The sequence below is a fragment of the Pelodiscus sinensis genome, chromosome 1 (assembly GCF_049634645.1).
Source record: "Pelodiscus sinensis isolate JC-2024 chromosome 1, ASM4963464v1, whole genome shotgun sequence".
Taxonomy (NCBI): Eukaryota; Metazoa; Chordata; order Testudines; family Trionychidae; genus Pelodiscus; species Pelodiscus sinensis.
The window spans coordinates 131026720-131041795 of NC_134711.1; the positions used below are offsets into that span (position 1 = coordinate 131026720).

The 15076-nt window shown below is 44.9% G+C and overlaps 1 protein-coding gene across 7 annotated transcripts in view; it reads left to right on the forward strand.

Annotated features, from left to right (window-relative positions):
* Positions 1-1816: 1816 nt before the first annotated feature.
* The window catches only part of ARHGEF5 (Rho guanine nucleotide exchange factor 5), a 53429-nt gene continuing 40169 nt past the window's right edge, over positions 1817-15076 (forward strand). For 3 of the 7 annotated variants that reach the window (XM_075901556.1, XM_075901546.1, XM_075901540.1), the window contains exon 1: positions 1817-2324. The gene's annotated coding sequence lies outside the window, so the exon portion shown is untranslated. Of the gene's footprint in view, positions 2325-13502; positions 14010-15076 lie in introns of those variants that run through there. The other 4 variants (XM_075901582.1, XM_014576050.3, XM_075901550.1 and 1 more) reach the window with 3 other exon arrangements.

Sequence of the window (15076 nt, forward strand, 5' to 3'; positions counted from 1 at the left end):
GTAATGACATTCCCCAATTGCGAAGAAAAGCATCTCCTAAGGAGTGGTGTCCGATCCCTGCCCTGGAACAATAATTGGGGCACTTGGCATTGGCTGCCGTAGCAAACAGGTCTATCGAGGGGAACCCCTATTGGGTGAAAATACAATGCAGAATGTCCGTGCAAAGTTCCCACTCATGGTCGTGGGGAAACAGCCTGCTGAGTGAGTCTGCAATAGTATTCTGGACGCCCGGCAAGTAGGTGGCTGTCAGGATGGTATTTCCACAAGCACATCGCTTCTATACAGAGGGATCGGGATCGAGCCCCTCCCTGTCTGTTTACGTAGTACCTGGTGGCAATATTGTCCATAAGGATTCTGATGGTCGTATTCCTTATATGGGACTGAAAATGCTGACATGCGTGACGCACTGCTCTTAACTCGAGAATGTTGATGTGTAAGAGCATCTCTTGCATAGACCAGCGACCTTGAACTGTCATGTCATCCATGTGCACTCCCCAGCCAGTAAGGGACACATCTGTTGTTATTTGCTTCAACGTTTGTGGGCGGTGAAAGGGAATGCCCGCTGTAAGATTGGTCGGCTTGGTCCACCATTGCAGGGATTGTTGTACATGTGGTGGTATCACCACCACCTTGTGAACGCTGTCCCTCACTGGAGTATATACTGTAGCCAGCCAGTGTTGGAGGCAGCGAAAATGTAACCTTGCATTTTGAACAACAGTTGTTGAGGCAGCCATGTGTCCCAGTAGTTGTAACGACACTCTGACGGGAATCATCGGGGCATGTGTCAGCTACGCAAATTGCATATCTTATTCTGAAACATTTTGAAATATACCACTATTCCTAAATGTCCCTTAACCTTCATGGAACGAGGGTTATAGGGATATCAGAATAGTGAGCCCATTATTTTGAAATCTGTTTTGAAATAATGGGCTGGTTCAAAAGATTTGGAATAACTATTTTGGGATACCTCTGGTATCCCGAAATAGTGCCACAGCCTAGACGTACCCTTACTGAAGCAATTTGACAGAATCAACACTAACTCGTTTAGTATTTCAGTGGGACTGAGTCTGCATTTTTCAATAAAAAAAAGTTTTGGTCAAAATATTTCACTCAAAATATTCACAAAATATTTCTAGCTGCAACCTGCCTAGAAGAAAGGGATCTAGCATTGGCATTTCCTCCACATCACACCCCAATGCACAGGGATATGGGGAAGGGTTCATGAGAAGATTACTCAGGACATTTAACTGACTCATGTTTATATGTGCCTCTGTGAGTGTGCTTGCTGTGGACTAGGAGTTTCAGAGGAACCGAAGACAGTTAGAGTTCCAAATCTCACTGAATCTCTATGGGTTTCAGGTGCCTAATGCCTTTCGACCCCACTGAAAACCCTAGGGATAGTCATTAAGTCCCCGCAGTTCCTTTGCAGAAGTGGGGCCCTGCTGCTTGTTCATTTTATTTCTGTCACCTTGCAGCGTTGCCAACTCTCACAAAATGTGGTGTTTTCTCTTCAGGTCCAGCTGTTGTACGCAAGACTTGGCATAAGACTATGTGCTTTTGTATAAAAATAAAATTGCTAGCCCTCGTGTTTGTTGAGAAATGATGGAAAACATGACTTGAGTGAGCCTGTATGGCTCAGAAGCCAGAAAGCACAAATAAACCTCCTCCCTATATTTCTTTATTTAAAACAAACAAAAAAAAACCCTCCTGATTTTTAAGACATTATTTTTTAGGGCCTGATTGTTGAATGGTTGTGGCTGGCAATATTAGATCCAATTACAAATTTTAAGGTGAAACAAAAAGAAAAGCAAACCAGTTGTGATTCACCTTTACATTTCTAGAGGGCACTGGCCCAAACACTGGCATTGCCTCCGGAAAAAAATCCCAGATTCAGATATTTTAGTTTTTTAAAAGTATGGTGTATTTTTAATGGGCAAATTATCTAATGTTGTAATCTTCCTTCCGTCTCTCCTTTCTTCCCATCTCCCTGTATTAATTATTCTTTCACTTTTCCTTGTGCTCAGCTTTCTCTCTCTCTTTTCTCTTAACTTGGTCTGTGATTATGCATTCTGCATTTCCTTACTAGACTCTGCTCTGCAAAGGCCAATCAGCCTATAGCTCTCCTCGCTTCCTGTCTCTCCCAGCTAGAGTAGGTGTGCCCTACTCACCTGAAAAGTTAAACACAAATGAAATACCTTCAGCCTCGGGGAAGAGAGAAAATCTTAAACCTGATTCCAACTGCAGGAGCGACAGCAGGAACAGCTACCGGAGCTGGGCTCAGAGCAAAACACTGGCCCAAAAATCAAGGATGTGACACCCAGCAGGTAAGAGAACCAGATTCTGTCTCTCTTAGTAGTACTATGTTTGTGTGGGGAGGGGGAGAACTTTGCTTTATTGCCACATTCCAGGAGGAACAGGGAAGGGAGAGACATGAGGCCTTATATAGGAATTCCAGCTGAGCCATGTCAGAAGATTTAATCAAGAATGTAATGGTGGCTGACAGGCAATTTCACCAAAGAAGCCAGGGGAGAGGGAGGAAATCCGCCCACCATTTTAGGATATAGAGTGGAATCTCCAGGGAGTATTCCCTTCTAAGGGAAAATAACCAGGGGCCTGGTAATTAGGTGTATTTCCCTTCCTCACGCACAGTCATCAGGGAGCTACATTTAATTCTTAATGGGGATTTCTCTCTGCAGAGTCTGAATTTAGTCTTCACTGGAAACAGACCCCTTGGGGAGGTTGCACCCTGGGAGTTCTGGGGTCTGTCTTTGACAGATCTGCATCCTTAGGAATAGTAACAAGGGGGCTTGGTTCAAACCCTGAGGGGGTGGAGCCCTGTGGGCAAAATAATCAGGGATTCTGTTCAGTGGTTAGAGTGCCCCTAACCAGAGGAAACAGGAAGCCTGGGTTTACTTTGTCCAAAGGGCAAATCTCCTTCTGTCCTCCCCCTTTCCTCCACCCCTCTCTCTCATCTTCCTGACAGTAACTAGAGCCTGAGGCCCACACCTACTCCTGGTTTCAATTCCCTCCCCAGAATTTAAAAGTGTTCTCCGAGGTGGGTAACCATGGTGCCTGCTCTCAGCCAGAGGAGGCCACTGAGGACAGTGACTGGGTGCTCTGGACTATCTGAACTCTGGACACTTTATTGTTTTCCTGCTCAGGTTATCTGCTGAGTCTTATGACTTTTATGGCACATTGGAGAAAGAAAGGAGTTTGCTGGAGTCAGGAGAGTGAGGTGCAGGGTGCCTAAATACTATTCTTCTCCTCTTGCTCTCCCAATAGTTTGGAAATCCCAGCCTCCAGTGCTTACCCCAGCAACCATGATGGTGATGAACAGAGGCAGTCATGAAAACCTACCTAAAAGCCTCAACACCCATATTTCTCATTGCACTGTCCCCAGCTCTCCCTAACAGCCACACACACTTCCTGTTGTGCTCATGTCACAGATCCAGAGGTTGCTTGGGAGCTTGATTATATCTGGGAAAGAGGCTGCTGTGGATCCCCTAGAGAGCAGTGTCAGAAGGAAAGATTTAGAAGGAAAGATTTGTTGAGATGAACTGGTTGTGAGGAGGAGGCATTTGTGATTGTTCCAGGGGTTATACGTGAGATGCACATAGTCAGAGGAGGAGGCAGCCATGTGCAATTTCCTAAGGCTGGATTGGGTTAGAGAGGTTTCTGTGATGTGGTTTTTAACCATGTTTTGGAGCTAGAGAGTGTCAGGAGAGATGGATCTTAAGACTTGTTAATTGGATAATCTATTAGGGTATGTCTACAACAGCAGTGTTATTGCAGAATAACTAGCATTTTTCTGAAATAACATAGTCCGCATCTATAATATAAGCAGTTATTTCGACATAATAGGACTTCTTACTCTGACTCCTGTAACCTTCATTGTATGAGGAGGAAGGGAAATTGAAGGAAGAGTGCTCTTTCTCAGACTTCCTGCGGTGTAGACAGCTCCAAAAGCAGAAATAAGCTATTTCAATTTAAGCTACGAATTAACATAGCTCTAGTTGTGTTGCTTATTTCGGCTTTAGCTCTGCCATGTAGACGTGCCTTTGGAGATGAAGTGGATGATGAGAAGATTTTTGACCCCATTCCTGGAGGGTGTATGCGAGCTGGACTGGTTCTGGGGAAACTATATGGCTATGTCTAGACTACAGAGTTTTCCGGAAAAACTCCATTGCATCCAGGGAATGCATCTGCTCTTCCAACATTTCTTGTGGAAGAGCAGATGTGCTCTTTCGGAAGTCCCGTTTTCCTCATTTCACGGTGAAGAAGGGCTCTTCCGAAAGAGGAGCCTTTTCCGAAATTTGGCCTAGTGTAGACAGGCCAAATTTCAGATAAGCCTTTCCCGAAAAAACAATCAGAAAAGGGTATGTAAATTGTGGAGCACAATTTGCGTACCTTTTTCTGAAAAAAAAACAAACCCACCGTCTAGACGTAGCCTATGCGTGAGCCATACTCCACTCAGAGAATTGGAACCGAGTAACATTTCAGGGAGGGCACACGTCACCCAGTCCATGAAGCTTAATATATATTTCAGGAGAAAAATACTCCTCATCCTTATGGATGGACAAGTCCTATTTTCTTAGATCCAGTCCATTACTTTGCTAATGTGGGATTGTCCCCTACAATGCATGTTAGTAGTCCACACAACAGTCTATTCATGTGTTCACTATCCCAAGCAATGGAGCTTCTGAACTTTCTTTGGGAAGCTATTTCAAAGCTTAATCAATCTTAATGACAGAAAGTTATTCCTGATATTCAGGCCTTTCCTAATTGCATCCCATTATTCTGAGTCACAGCCTCTTGCACTGCCCTAATAATTTCTCTCCTTCCTTAGGGTTCACTCTTTTCAAAGGCTTGAGGTGAATTCACATGGCAAAAAGTTTTCTACAAATCTGAAAATAAATAAAAACAAACTTTCTCCATTTGTGTTCATGCCCCTTTTGTGGTCCCCTTCCATGGTTATCCTAGTAAGGCTTGTTTTAAGAAATATTGTACAATATTTGCAAAAAGTAATTTTTGCAACCAGACACCTCATTCCAAGCGTTAGACCCTCTCATCAGGGAATGATGGAGCGCTGTCTCCCTGCACCAGGAGGTGAAGCCTTTCTTATGCAGCACAAAATTAATATATTCTGAGTTTCTGAGGCCAGAATGGTCCTCTAGTGTGACACCCTGTATTTCAATGAATCTCACCTATTCATTTAGATACCAAGCTCAACATTTCTGTTTGAACTTTCTGTTAGAAAGAACATCCAATCATGACTTAAAGACTTCAAATTGTGGGAAATGTAGCACATCCACAGATACATTGTTTGAATGGTTGATTACCCTTACTGTCACACATTTATGCCTTATTTATAGCTTGAATTTGTTTAGCTTCGGCTTCCAGCCATTGGATCTTGTTATGTTTTTTCTGCTGGGTTAAAGAGCCATCCACTATCAGAATTACACAGGCCATTTTTGCTATGATGCTGCATTGAAAACTCCTAGCTCTTGTCCTTTGTCCAATACATTGTCCATTATCATTCCCCAAATGTCATGACTTCTTACGCTGTAGTAAATTAGAGCAGCCTCGAGTGATGCTGTAGTTTACAACTGGGGAGTTGACCCAAAATATGTAGTTGGGGCACAAATGTGTGTGGAAGTCACTTTGTCCCTCAATTTCCATTCTGAGGATGGGCAGAACATGGTTGGGAGGTAGAAGGATCTGAAAAATGGGTTTCTGGTCCCAGTATTCAGGGTTAGGAGGGTGTTGTTTAATGTCAGAGGAGGGAGCTCTGAAGTTGGGAGGAGGGATTGTGATATATGAGACTGACACTTACCATGCCAAGGTTTCTGGGTAACAACTGTTCTGCTCTGTGGATGCAGGGCTCTTGCTTATTTCATGGATTGAGTTGTGTGGGTGCAGTTCTGGAATAACTTGTCTGAACTCGTCTTTTCCACTCACAGGAGCGTCTGGCTCTTCTGCTTGTGTGGCTGAATTAGTTCAGTGGTTTTCAAACATTTTTGGTGATCTCTTTTACACAGCAAGCTTCTGAGGTTGAGCCCTATTATCTATTTAAAAGGAGGATTAATTTAACTGATCGGGGGGTTGTTGCTGTCAGCCTCATGGAGCTGAGAGATAATGACCCCCATATCACCATGGGAGGATCTTCCAGTTTGAGAACCCCTAAATTAGTCTGTCAGTAAAGCACTTCTCCCTCCCCACCTAATTCACCTGTTGAGATTTAAATATTTGTATGCCAATACAACTCTAGGGGAATACTACAGGGGAGGAAGCAGCTGGATTGGCTTGGGGCCGCAGTGTCCATGACATCAGCGTTGGAGGATGCTTCTTTGCTCAGTCAGAACATGGGAGAATTAGCCTCAGCCAGGATGTATCCAGCACTGGAGCAGGTCAGGAGAAGAGGCCTTTGGAGTAGAGTTAGGGAACTGTAGAGGAATCATTTCACAGGAAGAAGGGCAGCAGCCCCATTCCAGAAAGTTTAAGCTTGATGGGAATGTGTCATGGGAGGAGAGATTAGAGTCTGGCCACCAAAAGGCAGATGGGACCTGGTCCAAGTAAAAAAAGGAAATGTTCTGCCCATGTCTCCGAGGACCCAGCTCACAGCTGTCTCCTGGCAGGGGTGCTCATTCTAAGACTCAAACGTGCTAAGATAAAATAACATGAACTTTACAGGATGACCCAGGATGCAGGACCTGAGTCAAGGCATCTTGGATGCTGCTGTTGTTCATGGCTGCCACAAGATGGCAGGATAACCCTAACTCCAATAGCCACATTTACGTTTTCCATCAATAAGCAAATCAAATGTGCTCAAATCTGTAGCACCCTGGGCATGTACAAAAACATTCCATGTGCGGGTATCTGTAGATATCTGTGGATTTGCAGGGGTTGACACAGGGGGTGGGGCTTAGGCTTTGAGGTACACCGCCCCCAACATCGCAGGCAGGTGGCAGGGCTGCCATGGTCCCTTTGTGGGGCTCCATGCTGGTCTGGCTGGGAGAGTGGGGTGGTGACCCGTGGAGCTGCCTGGTGGCTCCTCAGCCCCCAGCACAGGGCAGGTGGAGATGTGCCATGGTTCCCCACAGCTGCCTACCCAGCTCTTAGCATGGCCAAACTGCAGCTCCAAGCTGCCCCCTTCCCCTGCCAGAGCTAGGTTGGGAAGAGTCGCACTGGCAGCTGTGGGGAGTCTGGGTCCCTCCCCCTGCCCTGGGCAGGAGGGCTGGGGGTGAGGGGATACTGAGTAGGGGGCTCAGGGAAGTAGCGGGGCTGGTGGAGAGTAGGGATATAAGCGACTAATCAACTAGTCGACTAGTCATTCTCCCCGCTCTTGCAGCCTCTATCAGAAAGAGGCAGCAAGTGGGGGGGGGGGGGGGGAGAGCAGGGCTGCAGCAGTGGCATTGCACCTTTGAAATCTACAAGAGCCCCAGTTCAAAGATTGAAATGCCAGGTGGAGGCCAGGCCAGCAGGGAGTCCCCCTCTGACTCCAGGCTCCATGCAGGCGCTTCCACTTTGAAGTGGACAAGAGACCTGAGCAGATACAAAAGTTTTATTCACATCCGTGCTGCTGTCTGCAAAAATGGTCCGTGCATATCTGCACCCACGTCTGTGGATGTGGCTATGCACAGAGATAAAGCAGAGATCCACGGATTTGCAGGGCTTTACAAATCTGCTTTGTTGATATAAAACTCAGATGTTTAGATACATATCAATATTGTAAAAGGGAGAAAACATTTAAAAGACACATCAAAATAATTTGAAAAACAGGAAAACACCAAGGCTCTGTCTACACTGCACCCCTTTTCTGGAAAAGGGATGCAGATTAGACAAGTCAGAATTGCAAATGAAGCATGGGATTTAAATATCCCCCGCTTCATTTGTATAAACATGGCTGCCGCTTTTTTCCGGCTCGGGGCTTTGCCGGAGAAAAGCGCCAGTCTAGACCGGATCTTTCGGAAAATAAAGCCTTTTCCAAAAGATCCCTTATTCCTCTTAAAATCAGGAATAAGGGATCTTTCAGAAAAGGCTTTATTTTCCGAAAGATCCCGTCTAGACTGGCACTTTTCTCCGGCAAAGCCCCGAGCCGGAAAAAAGCAGCAGCCGTGTTTATACAAATGAAGTGGGGGATATTTAAATCCCCTGCTTCATTTGCAATTCCGACTTGTCTAATCTGCATCCCTTTTCCAGAAAAGGGGTGCAGTGTAGACACAGCCCAAGTGTGTAAGTGTGTGTGTGTGTGTGTATAATGCCTAGTAAAATTCAAGCCCACTATATACATAGATATTGCCATGCATACTTTGTTTTATTCACCTGCTTCTTTCTAGCTGAAACTATATTGTAAGCCCTTTGTGGAAGGCCCAGCCCTTTGCTCTATGTTTGCATGATGCCTAGGACAAAGAGGTTCTAACCCTGAGGGTACTAGTGGTATATAAATAATTAGTAATAATAAATCTGTCCCTGTCCACTCCCACCATTCAGCCCCACTTCCCCTGTGCACATTCTATGTGAGGCCTATCTGTGCTTACCTGTTAGACAATGGAAGGAAAGGGAAAAATGAGGTGGCAGTTTTCAGATAGGAAACTACTGGAAGAAGGAGGGAGTGTGAGGATTCAGCTACAGGCTAAGAAAGGTAGGGGAAGAGGTGAAATGTGTTAGGAACATATATACTAGGGTTTGGGAAAAAAAAGAGGTCCCCCTTTTTTTGGAAGACGGGGGGACAGTAGTAGAAACCAATGCTTCCTCTAAGGTTTCCCATCTATGTGCACAATAAATGTTGTTATGTGCACCAAGGCATGTGTGGATGTGCACCAGCGAGCTGACTCTCTCTTGGGCTGCCACCCAAGCACTCAGCTTACAGGGAACACTGGTGGAGACTGCAGCAAAGCACAGATCCATTGGGAGTGTAGCTCATGCTTCAATTCAGGGCAAGGAGGTTCTGGGAAAAGGAATGGCTCAGAGGGCAGGTAGTCTAACCCTCCTAATGAGCCCCAGAGAGCTTCCTCAAGGCACAGGTGGTTCAGAGATGCCGTTTCATCCCGAAGCCATCCAGGACCAGGGGGGCAAGCTGAGGAGGAAGCTAGAAATGCTGAGTACAATCTGTGGAAGTCTGAGTCAACACTGCATTCAGCATCCTTGCCATTGGGTCCTCTCCAGGCACCTTGACATTAGCCAGTCTAGTCCCTCTATATGCCTAGACCAGGGTTTCCCAACCCATGGGTTGGGACCCAAATATGGGTCGCCATTACATTTCAAAAGGATCACCAAGTGTCTCCCAGGTAGCTCTGCCCACCATTTTTGAATTGCCTTGGGTCACCAAGTGTTCCTGAATTGTCAAAATGGGTCCCCATCTGGAAGAGGTTGAGAACTGGTGGCCTAGAGGATTACCCTGTGGGATTTAAAACAGGACTATGTAGCACTTTAAAGACTAACCAGATGGTTTATTAGGTGATGAGCTTTCGTGGGCCAGACCCACTTCCTCAGATCAAATAGTGGAAGAAAATTGGCACGACCATATATACCAAAGGATACAATTTAAAAAAATGAACACATGTGAAAAGGACAAATCAAATTTCAGAACAGAAGGGAGATGGGGGGGGGGAGGTAAACGTCTGTGAGCTAATGATATTAGAGGTGATAATTGGGGAAGCTATCTTTGTAATGGGTAAGATAATTAATGTCTTTGTTTAAACTTAGGCATAAAGTGTCGAATTTAAGTATGAATGACAGTTCAGAGGATTTTCTTTCAAGTGTGGTCTGAAAAGATCTTTGAAGCAGGATGCAGGTAATCAAGTCATTGTTTCAGCTACACCAGACTAACACGGCTACGTTTCTATCCTGTGGGATATAGACATTCTTAGAGATCCCCGTTTGATTCACCTTCTCCTTCCTTCTCCGCACAGCAAGCAGTGCTACTTCTTTCTACTTTTGTCCTCTACAGCTGCAAGGAATCAAGGACAAGAAATCTGGATACACTCTGGGACCATGAAATTGGCTTATCCAGGAACAACAAGCTAGACAAGCCAATTTCATCAGCATGACGTGTGCAGTACTCAGTCACAAGGGTGGGCCAGGGCCCGAAAAGGCAACCGTAGACCGTGATCATGTGAGAGCTGAGTTGCCTGCTGGATATTTTCAGAATTAGTGAAAAATAGCTGTAGTCTGTTGAGCTCCATGCAAAACATCATGCACCTCTATGGTACTGCTCTGTACGCAATAAAAATGAGGCTGAGGCATGACGATAAGCACCAAACGTAAACAACAAGCAACAGAGTCCAGATTTGTGTGTGGCAGATTACGCAAAATGGGGAAAGTGGCTAGCACAAACGGCTGTGGACATGCATGCAGTACAAGCAGGCATTTGACAGAAGCATGTCATGCCCAGCACAACTAGCAAGCAATACAAAAGCAAATAATATTCCTAAGAATGCAACGGGGAGGAGGCAGGGAGCAAGTTCCCTGGTTTCCTTGAAACATTAAAGAGACATGAAACTGAAATGAATGAACAGAAAACAAATTGAAAACGGGCAGGATCCGACTACCGAACTATTGCAGCAAGTCCATGCAAAAAGACTCGTGGCCATTCAGTGCGAAAATCAAAAGCCAGGCATCTTATGGTGAGAGAAACACTACCGTGGCAAAGCATATTTGTTCAAACCTGCATATTGCAGGGTAATAATCATGAAGTTTCCACCAGGGTTTAAAAAATGGGTGTCTAAAGTGAAGCTCCTAAATCCATTCCTCAGCACCTAAATGAGTATGGCCTGACTGAACAATTGCAGTGTTGCCATAGCTTGTGATTTTCTCACCAGCCTCACAATATCTGGTATTCTTAAAGCCTCGCTTCCTACAGCTGAGTGTTATATGAGGATTCTCCGCCTTCTTTAAAAATATCTAGCTTTCATGGTTGCAGAGAAAAGCATGAATGTGGACAATCTAATGGTACCTAAAAGCTTCAAAGCAGAAAACCTAGAAAAAGAGCCCCTGATTTCATTTTCTAAAACCTCATGAATTTAAGATCATTTCATGCTTTTTTCCCCCTTTGGGCACTGACTTGTGTTTTTTGAACATGTGGGGCTGGCAATACTACAATTGCATTTGAAAGCCATTTATTTAGGTGCCTCACAATGGACTTAGGAGCCTAACTTCAGGCATCCATTTTTTAAAAACTTGGTTTCAATAGGAGTCATTAAAAGAGGTAGATAACTTGTGTACAGAAGTGGTTGCAGAAGAGAATCAGTTAGGTGTTCAATGAGCTGGAATGGTATAAGCCTGAACATTACAACACACCGGCTTTTGACCTTTTTTTCATTTTCAGCCCCCTAAAAATTTTGAAAGGTGGTATAGCTCCATTTAGAAATCTTAAACATAGTCTGTGAACCTTCCAGAGACTGCAGACCACAGGCTGAAAACTACTGTTCTGTGGTATTGAAAATCTTTCACAGACTCCTTAGACATAGTCTGTGGAATCCTTCCCCCCCCCCCCCATCACCCCATCATCCAGAGACCACAGATTAAAACCACAGCTGTGATACATCAGAGCTATGTTCGGCACAGTGACCCACCAAAATACAACTGCCATGTAAAATCTTCTTAGCCCTGAGAAATAAAATAGCAGAGGAATGTGACTGTTTTGTTAAATAGTAGATTACTGATAAGTGCTCACTTTGAGCACCTAGGTTAATAGTTATGATACTGTGATTCAGTCGAAGATGGTATGGATTGATATAGTGTTTAATTTTTATAAAATCTTTATATGGCACCATACCTCTTACATAGTCGTTTACAAACACACATATGACAAATCTCTTATCTTACAGAGTCTGCAATATAAATAAGGCAAAACACACACCCACACACCAGGGTGTAGGACAGGAGCTCAAGAGAAGGAATAATTGATGAGGAGATGGGATTGCTTGAAGGGTTTTGCCTACACTTATGATATTACACAACATTTATATAGTGCTTAATATGTTTGGAGCCCTGCCCACACACTTATGAATTAATCTTCACAAGACCCCATTTGAAAAGTGGGTAAATATTATCCCCAGTTTACAGAAGGCTTTCAGATAAAAAGTTGAAGTGATTTAGCTGAGGCCATAGAGGAAGTCAGTAGCAGAGCCACAATTAGAACTCAGAACCTCCAAACTTCTATCCTTATGCATGTTCCTCCCGAACACGCCATCTTGAAGACTTTCTTTGATTACAACTATTGGTGGTCAGCCACTGCGGTAGCTCCATCGTCATTCAACCCCCCAGAAAGCTCCCCATGTACCAAGTAAGGGATAATGTCAATGACTTTTTCCTCAACTTTGAGAGGGCCTGCCAGGGGTACAGCATTCCTCCAGATCAGTACATGAGAGAGTTAAGATCCCTCCGCTGCCACCATGTCATGGCTCCTTCCCCACTCTGACACAATAAATGCAGAAGTGGGGGCCACCAACTATACCCCAAAGCCTTATCTACCAGGCTTTGGTATAAAATTTCCCCCAAAATCTTAAAAACCTAGATTTTGGGAATAAAACTTCCGCTGGCACCACCCAAATATTAATAACGAGATTAGGAGAAAGATCATTTGGGAAATCTCACCCCTATTATAAAAATCAGGACACACAGTAACCAATGCCAGATTAATAAAAAGAAAGGAGAAAACTTTTACTATTACAACAATATTTCTGTTGCAAGCATAAAGATCAGATGGAAAGGTAACAAAATATACTCATGGAGGAATTACACCATGGGCTAGAACTTAGTTATAAAGAAAAGCCAAAACATCTTTTAAACAGTGCCAGATCTCAGATCCCATACCCAACCCTTAAGACAATAAAGCCTAACGAAACTACCTAAACTTTACCCTACTTACAGAAAGTGAAGAATTGTTTTTTGGAGAGAGAGACATGCTTATCCTTCCCTGTAGCTGCAGAGGACTCACTCAGAGAGACAAAAGGAGAAAGGAAAAAAACCCAAATTCCTTTGTCCCAGTTTGAAAGTCCCACCTACATTCCTACTGGTCACTCTACCTGGCTAGGTGTAGTTAACTCCTTAATCCCCAGGCTGCTGGCTAACCCTCATAATCATGTATCAGAGGGGTAGCCGTGTTAGTCTGAATCTGCAAAAGCGACGAGGAGTCCTATGGCACCTTATAGACTAACTGAAGTGTAGGAGCATAAGCTTTCATGGGCAAAGACCCACTTCGTCAGATGCATGTGTCATAATCATGACAACACTACTGATTGTTTTTACACATGGTGAGCACCTTTCCAGGAAGTGTGGATCTGTCAAGACACGTTGACCAATTTGTTAAACAAACCAAAAGAGTAGGTCTTGTGCCCTCTTTGCTTGTTTTCCCCATGTTCACGTGTTTAGGCTGAATTCCTATTAGCATACTTTGCCTGCATGAAAATAGAATAACACTATTCCTTTAAAACCGCATGAATGAGGCGTCATCTCCGTGGTTGTAGCTCTGTGCGATTATGCAATGACATCTTTCCAGTGCCTGGCCATCCATGGGGTCTTGCTTGTTTCACAACTTTCCTTTGTTCATTTATGTTGGTTGCTTTTTTTATTTGTCATTTTCACTGCTCACTGCTGGATTCTGGAGCACCATGAGGAGCTGCGTGACCGTTCCTTCCTGAGTGTTCTCAATGGAGGATTTTTGTGAAGGACACTAAAGAGGAAGGCTCAAGAGATCTCAGCTCAAATTCTGACTCTGTCACCGACTGCCTGTGTGATCCAGGACAAGTGAGGCGACTTCTCTGCCTCAGTTCCCCACCTGTGAAATGGGATAATTTTTCCACACTTGGTCTGTTTCATCTAATGAGGCTGTAAGCGTTTCAGGGTGGACACTGCCTCTGACTATGTGTTAGTTCAGCATTTCACACAATTGAGGCTCTGATCTCAGTTGCGTACCACTGTAATACTGCTACTAATAATGTCAGGTGCAAAATGTGGACACTATCTCTGGAGTTGGAGAATCATTCTAATGGGCCTACGGTATATGGGTAAGTTCTGTAATGCTTAATTCAGATTCATTTTTGATCTTATTCAGCTCTAACATGGCCAACTGCATGCTCAGGTTTGGGTCTAGATTTGCTGACCTTGGTGCTCAATTAGCAGACTCCTGCTAGCCCAAGGATTAAGCCTCCTACTTGGCAGCAGAAGTAAAATAAGCACAGGACCCTGGGGAGAAGCCCAGCACACTCCCTACTGACTGCCAATGTATTCTCTCTAGAGATCTTTAACTCTTTTGGCTCGGCTTTAGGTTCACAGCTGGCTTTAGAACTCTGGTTCACAGCTTTAGAACTTTAGGTTGACAGCTGGCTTTAACCTCACTTTGTCTCCTCCCTATCTGTTGTGATGCAGGGCTAGATTTAGGAGAGGGTGATTCAGGGGACACTGGGCCCAGGATATTGTTTTTGTTGTTTTGCAAAAAAAAGGCAAAATACAATGTTTGCAGTAAAATGTTTCAAGTATTCCATAAATCAATTCATTTTTCACTAACCACCTAGAATGTGCTGGACCTTTGCAGAATCTCGTGGAACCTTCCAGACTTTCTGAGAATTACATTTTTGTTGAGCTTCCTAGAAAGTTGTCAGCCATGCCCTCAGGGGTATATAGGTTGAACCTCTCTCAACTGTGACTCCCTGGTCTGGCAACATCCGTGGTCCAGCAGGCTGCAGTGTTGCTGCAGTGAGGCCAGTGGCTGGGAATCCTGCCGCAGGAGTCTAGTTGAGCCGATGGTGGGGGGGCCGGAATGCCAGCGGATCTGGTGGAGCGGTGGTCTGCTATGGTAGAGCCAGGAGCCCCGGCAGTGGGGCCAATGCTGCTCTGGCAGGGCAGACAGGGTCAGGAACTCCAGTGGCTGAGCAGCAGTCTTCCCCCCAGGGGAGTGGGTGGGAGTCTCAGCGGTGGCTGGTGAGGCTGGTATTACCATGGCAGGGCCAGGAGAATGGGTGGGGGAGGGGTGGCAGTGGCTTGCCACAGCAAAGTTGAGTGCCCCAGCAGCAAGACTGTGGGCAGCCGTGGCCAGGCAGCAGGGCTGGTTGCATGTGAGGGGCCCACTGGGAAG